The following is a 14,499-nucleotide window of genomic DNA, read 5'->3' on the forward strand; positions in this document are numbered from 1 at the left end:
GAGCAATGAAAATGAGAAGAACAACTCTGCTCAAACAGATGGTGAAAATGATGACCAAACTTTGTTTGATGAACAAGCACCACAGCATGATGACAGTCCTACAACGGAGGCAGGTGAGGGAGATGCCGCCACCAGCACACCAGACAGAGAGAAAGCCCCACTAACGTTCACAGAGACTGATCCGACACGTTGGCCAACGCATACTACCAGTGACCAACGGATCGACATTGTTAAGAGAAGTCCCGTTCAGTTAGAGGACATTAACTTTCCACAGACCCAATCACGCCGTCGTTTTACCAAGGACAGATTCCTTATGAAAATGAAAAATGGAGAAACCATTTGTAGGTCACGGTTAGTGTACTCAGAATCATCTGATTCAATCTTCTGTTTTTGCTGTACCCTGTTTGGCAAGCAAAATCACAGTCTCACTTGCAGAGGTTTAAGAGTGTGGGAGCGACTCACTCTCACACTTCAGGGACATGAGAAGTCAAATGCGCACTGTGCCAACATGAATAGCTGGCGCGAGTTGGAAACGCGCTTAAGAACGCACAGTGCCATTGACAGCACGTACCAAGAAATGCAAATACTGGAAAAAAACACTGGAATGATGTCATGAAGAGGTTCATTGCCATAGTCTGCCACCTTGCAGAACGAAACCTTGCTTTTCGTGGCCACAATTCCACCCTACATGAACCAAATAATGGGAAATTTCTAGGTCTGGTGGAGCTGCTTGCTGAGTTCGACCCAATAATGAGCGAACATGTCAGACGAGCAGAGAAAAAAGATTGCTGACCACTACATGGGGAAAACCATACAAAATGAGTTAATCACACTTATTGGAGACAAGACATTGGAAGCGATAACAGAGAGAGTAAAACAATCACGTTACTACTCGGTGATAATGGACTGCACCACTGACGCTGCACACATAGAGCAGCTCTCTGCGACGCTGCGCATCGTCACATGCCAAGTAAATGTCGGAGCTACTGTTAGTGAGCATTTTGTCGGTTTCCTACCAGTGCTTGACACAACAGGTGCAGGCCTAACCAACGTTTTCTTAACGCATATGGAGAAGTTGGGATTAGATATCTCAAAAAGCAGGGGGCAGGCATATGATAACGGGAGCAATATGCGGGGGGAAAATAGCGGGGTGCAGAAGAGGGTGCTAGATATTAACAAAAAAGCACTGTTCATGCCATGTGCCAGCCACAGCCTAAACCTAGTCATTGTCGATGCTGGAAAATCAACAGTGGAGTCTGTGAGCTTCTTTGGGGTGCTGCAACGTCTATATACACTATTCAGCTCATCGACACAGAGATGGGAGCTTTTCAAGGAGAACGTGCCACAGATGACCCTCAAGTCCATATCCAATACGCGATGGGAGTGCCGCGTGGAAAGTGGGAAAGTCCTGAGCTACCAGCTTCCCGATGTCGGCAATACGCTCCTGTTACTGATTGAACATGCCACACAGAAAGTTGACAGTGAAACCACATCTGCAGCCAGAGGCCTAGAACAGGAGATCATGTCATGGAAGTTCCTGCTGACTGTTATCATCTGGTACAACGTTTTACATGAGGTGAATTGCGTCAACAAGCTGCTCCAGAGCCCACGTGGGAATCGATGTGCTACAGCGTGAGGTGGAATATGTTCTGAAATTTCTTAAGGAATACAGAGAGAACGGCCTTTCATCCTCCCAAACAGATGCCAGAGACATAGCTGAAGAGATAGGGATGCCAATGATCTTTCCTACTGCACGAATCAGAAAACCAAAACGCCAGTTCCAGTACGAGTCCCAAAGTGCAGATCCTTCCCTGACTGTGGCAGCCGAGGAACGGTACGAGAGAAAAGTTTTCCTTCCACTAGTGGACTCTGCCATCACAGGCATTAGTGAGCGCTTCAAGCTGATGGAGTCATTTTACAGTCTGTTTGGCTTCATTTATGGAAGAGAGAAAATGAAAAACCCACCCAAAGTCGCACACTGAAAGACAGCAGTGTAAACATGGAGAGGACACTTTGTGATGTGGATGCTGAGGACCTTTTGCGCGAGGACCTTCGGCTGTTGTCAGTGCCGTGCCTGCAAAATAAACCACTAGCCTGCAGATTCTGAGCTACATTTACAACAACAATCTGGTTGAACTGTATCCTAACCTCACCATTGCTCTATGACTCATGCTGACAGTACATGTGACTGTAGCGAGTAGAGAGAGAAGTTTTCCGAGGTTAAAGCTCATCAAAACGCATCTGAGGACAACCATGCTCCAGGAGCGTCTGTCAGCTCTTGCTCAGCTATCAAATGAGCATGAAGTAACAAGATCTCTGGACAAAGATGAGCTCATTAAAGCATTCTCAGTACTCTAGCACAGGAGGGTGGTGAAACTCTAGTGGTAAGTCTTTTAACACATTTTTAACAGAAATAAAGTTTATAATTAAAATAATAAAATAAACCACGTAATTCACTCAAAATGTGTATAGGCGACTGGGCAGCGTTTTCACAAATTGTAGTTTCTCTCTCCCGCTTGCGTCCCCTCTCTCTCTCTCTCCTCTGTTCTCTCTCCAGGCCTTACGTGAGCTGTCCGTGGTGCTGAAAGAGCGCGAGACGCAATTTGTTGTAAACTTCCAGTAGTTAACTTTCAGACACTGTTCATTGAATAAATAAAGCGTGAATTTTCATTAAATATGACATTGCTTTTGTTATTAATTTAATTAGAGGGAAATTGTTTAAGCTGTTCTTATGTCAGCTGATACCTAACACATAGTGCCATTCAATGCAGACTAGTTGCTGAAAAGGGGCGAGGCTTCTCACTCCAAAGCAAAAAATGTCATTGTTTCAGTTTTTAATTAAGAGAATTGTTTGCATTATGTTGAGCTGTCTGTCCATTATGCTGAAAGTGCATATAATGCATCAACGTTTAAGTCCGAAATTATACCATTATTGATGCAAACCAACTTGAATATTCGCTTTTTTTCTTTCATTTTTTTTGGGAAGCGGGGGTAGGGCCCAACATTAACTCTTGAAACGAGCCCCCAGATGCTTAAGGTCGCCTATGGTAGAGGGCATCCCTGTGACCATCCCCCTCAGTAATCCTTATCTCGTTTTGGATACAGTTGAGGGGGATAACCTGACAGAGGACAACCACAGCAGTCGGGTCTTTGGCAATGAGCCTGGTTCCGTGGTGAAGAAGGGAAAGAGGAAGATGATGGATTTGGTAGTCATAGGGGATTTACAGAAAGGAGCTTCTGTCAGCCTGATAGAGATACACACATAATGTGTTGCCTCCCAGGTGCCAGGGTACGGGATGCCTCAGATCGGGTGCAGAGCATTCGGAAAGGAGAGGGTGAACAGCCAGAAGTCTTGGTACACGTTGCTACCAATGACATAGGTAGAAAAAAGGGAGGAGGTCCTGAAGAGAGAATTCAGGGAGTTGGGTAGGAAGCGGAAAAGCGGGACCTCTAGAAGAGTAATTTCAGGACTGCTGCCTGTGCCACGTGCTAACGAGTGCACAAATAGCATAACCGGGTGTATTAATGTGTGGCTGAGAGACTGGTGTAGGGGGAAGGGATTCGGATTCCTGGATCATTGGAGCCTTTTCCGGGGGAGGTACGATCTGTACAAAAAGGACAGGTTACACCTGAACACAAAGTGTACAATATACTAGCAGGCAAGTTTAATAGAGCTGTTAGGAAAGGTTTAAACTAATTTGGCAGGGGGATGGGAACCGGAGTGATAGGGCTGAGGAAGGGGAAAACAGAAATAAATTAAAGATAGCGTGCAACAGAAATTATAGAAAGAACAAGCAGGAGATGTGGCATAATCACAGCTAGTGGAATGAGTTACAGGGCAATAGAGGCGTGATGCAGTTAAAACAGAAAGCAACAAATACTGAACTGGAAGTGTTATATTTGAATGCACGCAGCACAAGGGATAAAATGGACAATCTTGAAATTTACTACAGATTGGGAAATATGACATAGTGGCCATCTCTAAAAATTGGCTAAAGGATGGCTGCCATTGGGAGCTGAATATCCAAGGATATACAGTGTATCAGAAAGATAGGTTAGTAGGCAGAGGGGTTGAAGCAGCTCTGTGTTTAAGAAATAATATTAAATCATTAGAAGGAGATGACATAGGATTGGAATGTGTCGAGTCTCTATGGGTTGAGTGAAGAAATGGTAAGGGTAAAAGGACCATAATGACAGTTGTATACATGCCTCTAAACAGCAGCAGACATGTGAATTACAAGTTACAGCCAGAGATAGAACAGGTGTGTCAGAAATGCAATGTCATGATAATCGTTGGGAATTTTAACATGAAAGTGGATTGGGAAAACCAGATCAGTACTGGTCCTCAAGAGAGAGAATTTGTAGAATGTCTAAGGGAAGGTTTTTTAGAACAACTTGTTGTTGAGCCCACTAGGGGATCGGCTGAGCTGGATTGGATGTTGTGCAATGATCCAGAGGTGATAAGAGAGCTTAAGGTTAAAGAACCCTTAGGGAACAGTGATTACATTATGATCGAGTTCACATTGAAAATCACGTGGGAAAAAATAAAATCCAATGTGTTGGTATTTCAGTGGAATAAAGGAAATTACAATGGCATGAGAGGAGAACTTGCTGAAGTTGACTAGAAAGGGACATCTGCAGGAAGGACAGCAGAGAAGCAATAGCTGGAGTTTCTGCGAAATATAAGGGAAGTGCAAGACAGATATATTCCAAATAAGAAGAAATTTTCAAAGGGAAGAAGGGCACTACCGTGGATGACAAGTGAAGTCAGAGCCAAAGTAAAAGCAAAAGAGAGGGCATACAAGGAAGTCAGAGCTAGTGGGAAGATAGAGGATTGGGAAGCTTTCAAGAACTTGCAGAAGGAAACTAAGAAGGTCATTAGGAAAAAAAAGGTGAATTATGAAATGAAGCTGGTGACTAATATCAAAGAAGATACTAAAAGCTTTTTTGAGTATATAAAGGGTAAAAGAGAGTCGAGGGTAGAGAAAGGACCAATACAAAATGATGCTGGAGATATTGTAATGAGAGATGCAGAGATGGCAGAGGAACTGAATGTGTATTTTGCATCAGTCTTCACTGTGGAAGATATCTGCAGTATACTGGGCATTCAAGAGAGTCAGGGAAGTAAGCTTGTACAGTGAAAATTACCACTGAGAAGGTGCTCAGGAAGCTTAATGGTCTGAGGGTGGATCAATCTCCTGGACCTGATGGAAAGCACCCTCAGGTTGTGAAGGAAGTAGCTGCAGAGGTTGCAGAGGCATTCGCAATTATCTTTCAAGAATCGATAGATTCGGGCATTATACCGGATGACTGGAAAACTGCAAGAGTTACTCCGCTATTTAAGAAGGATGGGAGGCAGCATAAAGGAAACTATAGACCTGTTAGCCTGACATCAGTGGTTGGGAAGTTGTTGGAATCAATTGTTAGGGATGAGATTACTGAGTACCTGAAGGCACATGACAAGATAGGCCAAAGCCAGCATGGTTTCCTAAAAGTACAATCCTGCCTGACAAACCTACTACAATTCTTCAAGGAAATTGCGAGCAGGATAGACAAAGGAGATGCAGTAGACGTGGTGTACTTGGACTTTCAGAAGGCCTTTGACAAGATGCCGCACATGAGGTTGTTTAGCAAGATAAGAGCCCATGGAATTACAGGGAAGTTACTAGTATGGGTGGAGCATTGGCTGATCAGCAGAAAACAGAGAGTGGGAATAAAAGGGTCCTCTTCTGGCTGGCTGCCTGTTACCAGTGGAGTTCCACAGGTGTTGGTGTTGGGACCGCTGTTTTTAACGATGTATGTCAATAATTTGGACTACAGTATTAATGGATTTGTGCCTAAATTTGCCAATGATACAAAGATAGGTGGAGGAGTGTGTAGTGTTGAGGAAATGGAGAACCAGCGGAGAGACTTAGATAGTTTAGGGGAATGGGCAAAAAGTGACAAATAAAATACAATGTTGGAAAGTGTAAGGTCATGCACTTTGATGAAAGAAACAAATGGGCAGACCATTACTTAGGTGGGGAGAGAGTTCAAAATGCAGAGATGCAAAGGGACTTGGGAGTCCTTGTGCATGATATCCTAAAGGTTAACCTTCAGGTTGAGTTGGTGGTGAAGAAGGCAAATGCAATGTTAGCATTCATTTCTAGAGGTACAGAATATAAGAGCAGGGATGTGACATTGAGGCTCCATAGGGCACTCCTGAGGCCACATTTGGGAGTATTGTGTGCAGTTTTGGGCTCCTTATTTTAGAAAGGATAAACTGACATTGGAGAGGGTTCAGAGAAAATTCACTAGAATGATTCCAGGAATGAAAGGGTTACCATATAAGGAACATTTGGCAGCTCTTGGGCTGTATTCCCTGGCATTCAGGAGAATGAGGGGGGCATCCCATAGAAACATTCTGAATGTTGAAAGGCCTGAACAGGTTAGATGTGGCAAAGTTATTTCCCATGGTAGGGGATTCTAGGACAAGAGGGCACTACTTCAGGATTGAAGGACATCCATTTAGAACAGAGATGTGGAGAGATTACTTTAGTTCGAGGGTGGTAAATCTGTGGAATATTTTGCCACAAGTGGCTGTGCAGGCCAAGTCATTGGGTGTATTTAAGGCAGAAATAGATAGGTTCTTGATTAGCCAGGGCATCAAAGGGTAAAGGATGAAGGCAGGGAAGTGGGGATGACTGGAAGAATTGATCAGCCCTTGATTGAATGGTGGGGCAGACTCAGTGGGCCAAATGGCCTATTTCTGCTCCAATATCTTATGGTCTTATGGTCTGATAGACCACAGAAAATGAGTTTGTGAATACAGGACTTCTCTGGCTATAGACAAAACCTTGAACAAAACAAGAATACAAATATAATGTGAATTCACTGGGTGCAGTGGAACACTGCTTGTGATCCAGTTACACAAATAATGGGTGTGCTCTCAGCCGAGTTATCTGTATTCCCTATCCATATGAAGTTTCTGAGAAGAATATAGGGCCGGTGCACTTGCTGAAGGAGGAGGTGAACTGGCCTCTCTTGGAATTGGCGAGGAATCCCAACTTTCTCCACTGTGTCTGCTGCTCAGTAGCAGGATCATATCCCCCCAAAAGATGTAGCACTGCCAGACATAAACACAAGGTTATTTTTGCCATCTCTGTATAATTAGTCATAATAAGAATACTTAATAGGCAAATATCTAATTGAGTCTGAAGGATAGTAGAACTAATTTGAAACATATGAACATGCAAAATAGTTTAATTTTTCACCTGTATTTAAAATGGCCATCTGGGCCAGCTCTACAGAAACATCAGTGCAGTAGGTCTGAAACTCTTCAAGTATCTGTTGGACATTCTCATCATTTACCAGATCCCGCAAGATCTCCATCTTCTGATACTTGATGTAATTTGGTTCAGTGTATGTGCAGTAGAATTTCTTGTAGTGACCACTGAAGTGCCCGGGTAAGCTGCGGAGGATCTCCCGGGCATGACACAGGCCGAGGAAACACAGCTCGTGACACTCAGAGGTGCAAATAGTCAACAATGGCCCTCTGATCCTTTCTAGAACATCTGTCTGTACGTTGGGAAAATCTTCAGCAAGGAGGAGGAAAAGTTTGGTGGTTGCCATGACAACATTGGGCTGGCTGCTCTTGAGAAAACCATCGAGCACATTCAGAATAGCAAACACTTCATCTTCAGTTCGGGGTTTATAGCGAACGAGGAATGTCAGCACTTCACTCTGACCCCAGTGATCCAAATCTTTCATTCTGAAGAAAAAAGAAGAAGAGTGGCTTAATAAATTGTTTTATTCCACTTCCTGTTCTTCCCACAATTCTGAATGTTCTCAATTTTGCCAAAAGGAGTAAATTTGTGCCAGAGTACTATCCCAGAAATATATGCCACTTTCCACCTATAACATACTGAAATAGTTATTTGGCTATAGAAGCATCACGTGATGGTAACCTGGATCATAAATTTTTGCCAAGATTACACAGTCAGCCAGGATGTTTGAACCGGATGAATGTCTGACAACATGGAAGCTGTGAAGCTTTGCTATACATCGACATCCGAATGTTTCAACGTCATTGCTGAGGCAAGAAGAATGAGGATCGATAAAACTTTATCCTTCAAGATAGTGAGGAGTTCAGGTCAGTTTAAATAAATCCTAAGGAGTGGTTTGTAAAATGGCCGTGAAGTAATTCTGAAAACACTTTGTTACCATCATTTTAACAAAGACAAAAACTATAGCTGAATTTTTAAAGGAAGAACCTATTAAAAGCATATCCACGACTACCGCCTCGTCACACTCACATTCATCATCATGAAGTGTTTCAAGAGGCTCGACATGAGGCACTAGCAGTTATGGTCGAAATGACAATAAAAAGTGACTTGGCTTGACTTGACTTGAATTGAACAGAACTGACCTGTTTAAAAGGTGATGTACTGTTGGTTTGTTGATGACCACACGTCCTTCACGTTTCAAGATTTCTTCCAGTGCTCTCAAGCAGTTCACCATAAAAATAGGGTAAGAGTCTCGCAACATTGCATACAGTTCATTTACCATTGCCCCATCTGCAGGAAGGGGATCAGAAAGGAATAAAGGTACGGCCATTACCAAACAAACCCAGACCCCACCTCTTCAAACAGAAATTAATACAGTGAAGAGAAAAGTGTAGGTAACCTTCCACCTCCCACTACCTATTAAATGCTCACAATGGCATGTACCTCAAATAGCCTCTGACAACCAAGTCCAGCACCTGCTCTTCACGTGTGGCTTGGCTACAAAGTTCTTCAGAACCATTTCTACTAACAGAAGGGGCAGAGGTTGGTTACTGGCACCTTAAGACCAGTCACTTCGGGCAGATGGGGCTTGTCAACCATGGCAGCTCCTCCAGGAGAGAGAATCTCTGATCTCAAACCTCCACTGACCTGTGGCTGCAGCCACTCATGGGGAAGGCTTCAGAAGTAAACCCAGACGGAAAAAGCTGAAGCTAGAGTCCCTAAGGCAGACCTACCATGAGTTCAACACTGACTGGCAACTCCTACAACACCACTGGTGCCAAACTGTATTGGTCTCTGCTGTTCCTTTGGGTTTATCAGCTGTGTGAAGAGGGAAGCCTGCTCCATGGACAACAGCCTGATCTCCCTTTCGCACTGTCCTGGCTTGTATATCATGCAGAGAGCTGGGACAGAACATCCATGGTCACCCTTCCCAGCCCCACCCCCCTGACAAACAGAGGGCCTCAATGACAAGAAGATATATCATCTGGTCAAAAGTAGTTTCCGCTCTACCAGGAAGGAGCACTCTTTCATTACTAATGAATAACAAGCCTGAGTGATTACCGTTTGACAGCAAAAAATATTGTTTGATTGGACATAATGTGTCAAATTAAGGAAAGATCAATATTGACAATGAAGCAGAAATTAACCTCACAAAACTGAATTAAACTGTGAGAAATGTTCACAGAAACCATTTGTTGGAGTACACGATCTATAGATACAATTACAGACTGATATCTGTGCATGAAATGAAGCAACCCTGACTAAAGAGAGCTTAAAACTAATCATCATTCTGTGCCGTGTCATATGTCATGGGCGATTGTGGTCTTCCCATGACCATAAAATATTCTTGGTAAAGTTTTCCACAGAAGTGGTTTGCCATTGCCTTCTTCAGGGCAGTGTCTTTACAATACAGGTGACCAGTATGTAGGTCAAGCTTTTCACTCTATTTTGATAGATTTGACAATAATAAATCAATACTTCCTTTACACAAGTTAATAAAACTTTGTGAATTCTGCAGTGGAAACAACTGAGAAACAAAAGAAATGTCTATAGATATTATTTGTGGAAAGTTCCAGAAGGCACAGGCTCCACATTGCAATTTGAAAAATAAGAGCCCCTGGAAATGAATACAATCTATGAAGGGTTAGCCAAAAGAAAATTTCAAAGTGGACTGATAATATTTTCAATACATAATACCCTTAAGCATTCTGAAATTTAAAAAGAACATGTATTGGGTCTGCCATATAGATCAGAATACCAGAATCAGAATGCCAGAAAACATCTAGGGGCTGAAGGGTTTTCTACTCCCTCACATTAATATAGTAGCTATAAAACTTGGCAGAAATTAAGAATCATATTTCCAACCACTGATTAGCGACTATAGAATTGCTCGTAGGTAAACCTGGGACCCCCACCATCCAGGTCATGCTTTCTTCTCACTGCTGCCATCAGGGAGGTGGCACAGAAGCCTCAGGACTCACACCACCAGGTTCAGGAACAATTATTACCCTCAACCATCAAGCTCTTGAACCAGAGGGGACAACTTTTCTTGCCCCATTACTGAAGTGTTTCCACAACCTATGAGCTCACTTTGAAGGACTCTTCACTCCATGTTCTCAATATTTATAGCTTATTTTTCTTGCATTTGCACAATGTGTCTTTTGTACACTGGTTCAACGCCAAGTTAACGTGGGCCTTCATTGATTCTATTATGGTTATTATTCTATTATGGATTTATTCCATATGCCTGCAAAAGAGTGAATCTCAGGGTTGTACATGGTGATATACATGTACTTTGATAATAAATTTACTTTGAACACATCAATATATGTACATTATGATCACAATGAAAGATAATTACTATTAGTGACAGTTCCAGCTAAATTGTCTCCAGTAATCCTCTATCACATTTTCAACTCTGGAGCCCGACTATTAACCGAAGGGTCCGTGGACCCAGGTTGGGAACCCTTGTTCTACCCAAATGTTCAGAAATCCCACTGGTTTGTTATGTGACTCCTCTGGGCCCCATTTCCCATCTTCTCTATAAACTTACACAGTTAACTGCAAAATTGCTTGTAATACAGAGTAACAATCAAAAAACCTGAATTAAAACTACATTGGAGAATTAACTTAAATAACAGCCATATCTGTCAGTTCAGAATTAAAGTTCTCAATATACCAGAATAATGTAGTTTCATTAAAAAACCAACAAGACAGTGATCAGTAAGAAGGCATGTTGTAAATCAATGAAATAACGTTTTTGTATTTAAAACCTCTGTGTCTCCCGGAAAATTCTGCATTTTAGCACAACCTAGAACCACTGCCCATTTGACGTAGGATGCCTTGCCTCTCAATCCATTCAGCACTAGCTGCTGATTATTTTCACTTATGAGAGGTATTCTAAACAAAACACAATTTACTTTATCAGTACAGATCCAGTGAAGACATCACTTATCCAAATGTGAACAACTAACAAACAGAACAGTTTGTAGCAGCTTTAAGACTGTTAAACAGAATCTATGAATTTAACAAGTTGGTAGTGTTGTGAACAGTTACCACCTCGATACCTGGATTTCCCATTTCACCACAGCTGAAATTGATGAAGTTTAAGGGTGTTGGGGAAGTAAGAAATGATTCTCTGATTCTGGTGAACAATGGGATAAAAACTTAAGTTTCAACCTATGTGTGTTAGTGAACAAATTCTGTCTGCTTCAGTGTGGAATGTGCCCGCAGTCTATTTAGATTAACAGCTCGCTAGATTGACAGCTCACTGCTGTTCCTTCAAGGTAATATGAGGGCTGGATTCACTCAAATCACAGATCGATCATGCCTTGCTGTTTTGCTGCACTGACAAGTTTTCTTTGTTTAAAAGAGAGGCATAATGATAAAGACATCTGTCTGTAATTAAGTCAGGGGCCTAGCAAAATAATAACTGATACGGAGTGGACAATATATCGATTAGTAATTAAAACCTGATTTAGTAGACTCTCTTATCTAAGTAATTGAGTTTCGCTGTAACTGACTTGGAATACCTTTGTAACTGAGTTTTCTTTGTCTGCTTGTCCTATAGATTGTAGCATTCCTGCTTGTTAAATCAGAATCTTGTTTGTGCCACCAGAGAGACAGGTAGAAACTCTGTCTCATCGATGTTCAGCTTTGAGTTTTTTCACCAGTTGAGCTCAAACAATAAACTGGTGAAGAGGTTAAAGTAAAGAACTGTGTGGTTCGATTATTGGTCTGGTGAATTAACTTTACATTTAGTGCTGTGACTCAGATCCCAACATAGGGAACATTTCTCTGGGCTGAGTAAGCAACCGAGGGTTTTAATGAAACACAACTGAGTGGTAGGGTGCCCTGAGGTGTTTTACCTCTGGCCTCTTCTTGTGTCTGATCAGGCGTTCTGCCCCTCACCCATCGAATCCTGTACCTTGACAGGATCCAACGAACCACCCAGACCAGGAGAATAAGGTAAGCAGTTGTTTTGTGAGTATTCAAGTCTGCGGGTGCTGACGAATTGGGCAACAGGTCTCTGGCCTGGTCAATTGAGCTGTATAAGTGAATAATCAGCACAGGACAGGGCAGACTTTGGATACAGAGGGCAAGGGAACTCCACTGCAGTCTATGTTTGAACAAGTGCCAGATAAGGAAAAGGATCTCCGGATGTTAAGTGCAGAACTGACTAAGAAACTAAGAAATGCTGTGTGGCCATTGGGAGGAACTTGGGATATAACCTCTTGTGAACAAGCAGTAAATTTAATATGGAAAAAGAATTGCGGTAAAAAGTGGAATTTATTGACTAAAGAATGGAAAGATAGAGCCGTTACCAAATGGAATAGTACTTTACTGGCCAGTTGGAGGATTAATGCCTGTGATAAAGGGATAGAGGTATGTACGGCAGAAGGGACTCCCAAGAATTGGGAGGCACTGAAAGCAGAGTGTGAGTGGGTAGATGGGCGACGGAAGAGAGAGCAGGAACAGCAGCGTAAGCAGGCAAAGGCTGATATGGTCAGGCGGGAAGGTTTAGATCGTCAATGTCGAGCGCGCAAGGGAAGAGAGACTCGGCATCCCGAACCTATGTCTGGCATACTGACTCTATTTGATGATTCTGGTGGCACTGATAGAGATGAGGAATGGGGTTGCTATCCCTGACTACCACCCCCGCCAGTGCCCCCGACTCCACCAACGGCACCCCTACCACCTCCCTGTCCAGGCCCTGCTCAACAGGGAATAGGCGAACGAGTGAAATTATATCCCCATAATCAGGGGGGAAGGAGGCTGTCATGGCCTGGGAATAAGAGGGGCGAGGGAGAAGAACTCCGACACCTGTTTGAAGGGATGACTATGTCACCGCCACACCAATACCCCATTCGCCAGATGCCGAAGCCCCAGGCTGGTCAGGGAAGAAACCAGGACCGACCATTAGGGCGTATGCTCCCTGGAAACCCCAGGAGATGATCATGATAATGAATCAGGCGCCCGGTAGAAAGGAGAAGCCTGCAATGTTCGCTCAATATATCCGAAGTACCATTTCAGATGTATAATGCCACTCCACAGGATCCATTTGGATTATGCTGCATGATACTATCGCCTGAGGGAAAACAGAAATGGCAGGAGGGTATAGGGAGACATCAAACCTATGAGAATCTTGAGGTAGCTGTCCATGGTGACGACCATCAGGTAGAAAAAAACTATTCAGTTCCTTGAACGAACCCTGCAACAGCCAGTAAATATTACCAAGGTTTTGGAATGTAAGCCCAAGCCAGGGGAGTCGGGATCCGACTATTGGGAGAGTTTGTGGCCTGCTACGGGGCATTTGCAGGCGATTCCGCCTTTAAAGATGGCCGAGATTCCCCACTGTTTAATGCAATGGTTTTGCAGTGTATACCTTCTGATTTCGCGGACATGGTCAGAACGAATAATATAGACTGGTCCGATAATAACAGACCTCAGATGAGACGGGCGGTAGTATACTACTGGGATAAACACGGTGAGCCACGGCCCTGCTCCCCTCCTCAGGTAAAAACTGAGTATATACAGCACCCCTCCCGGAGGGGACCAGCGAAGGGAAATGGAGACCCACTCTCAGGGAAGGAAGGGGCCGGGAGATCCTGACTGGCGGTTCCCAGATTGGCCCAACCTTGATGATGGGGAACCATGGGACCAACCTCCCGACTGGTGGCAATCGTCCTGCCGCAGTATGGCTCAAGAACGCCCAAGGGGATCACCACGAGGCCTTGGAGGGTATCGCCGGGAACCTGAAGTATCCCCGAGAGGCCCTTGCTATAATTGCGGCCGCTAATGGGCATTGGAGGGCCAACTGCCCACGGAGATCTGGATCTGGACCACCACTTCAAGGGCTCTCATGCGCTCCATTCTCAACAAACAACCCCTTCAGCGCCTGACCCACAGGAAGAAACCTCCCGGTGGTAAGCACGTCCCCAGGCCAGGAGCTTAATGTCACCCTACAAGTGGCCGGAATCCCGATTCCATTTATGATTGATAGAAGGGGCAACCACTTCCACCCTCGATCAGGAGATAGCGAGGGATAAGGGATTCCAGCTATCAGGTACTACCATTGTTCTGTCAGGAGTTGAAAGACTTGAGTGCCCCTACCTGCGTACTCAGCTGTTATCAGTTGAATATTGTGGACATTGTTGCAACGTTTCCTTCACTGTGGCCACTAATCGAGGACGCAACCTGGCCGGGAGAGATCTGCTCTGTCCTCTAGGAGTTG

The 14,499-nt window shown here is 43.8% G+C and overlaps 1 pseudogene; it reads right to left on the bottom strand.

Moving 5' to 3' along the window:
- LOC134343736 (AP-4 complex subunit beta-1-like) overlaps positions 1-14,071 on the bottom strand; it is a 39,406-nt pseudogene extending 25,335 nt beyond the window's left edge.
- Between the last annotated feature and the right edge of the window lie 428 nt (positions 14,072-14,499).

This window comes from Mobula hypostoma, chromosome 3 (genome assembly GCF_963921235.1).
Source record: "Mobula hypostoma chromosome 3, sMobHyp1.1, whole genome shotgun sequence".
NCBI classification, from domain to species: Eukaryota; Metazoa; Chordata; class Chondrichthyes; order Myliobatiformes; family Myliobatidae; genus Mobula; species Mobula hypostoma.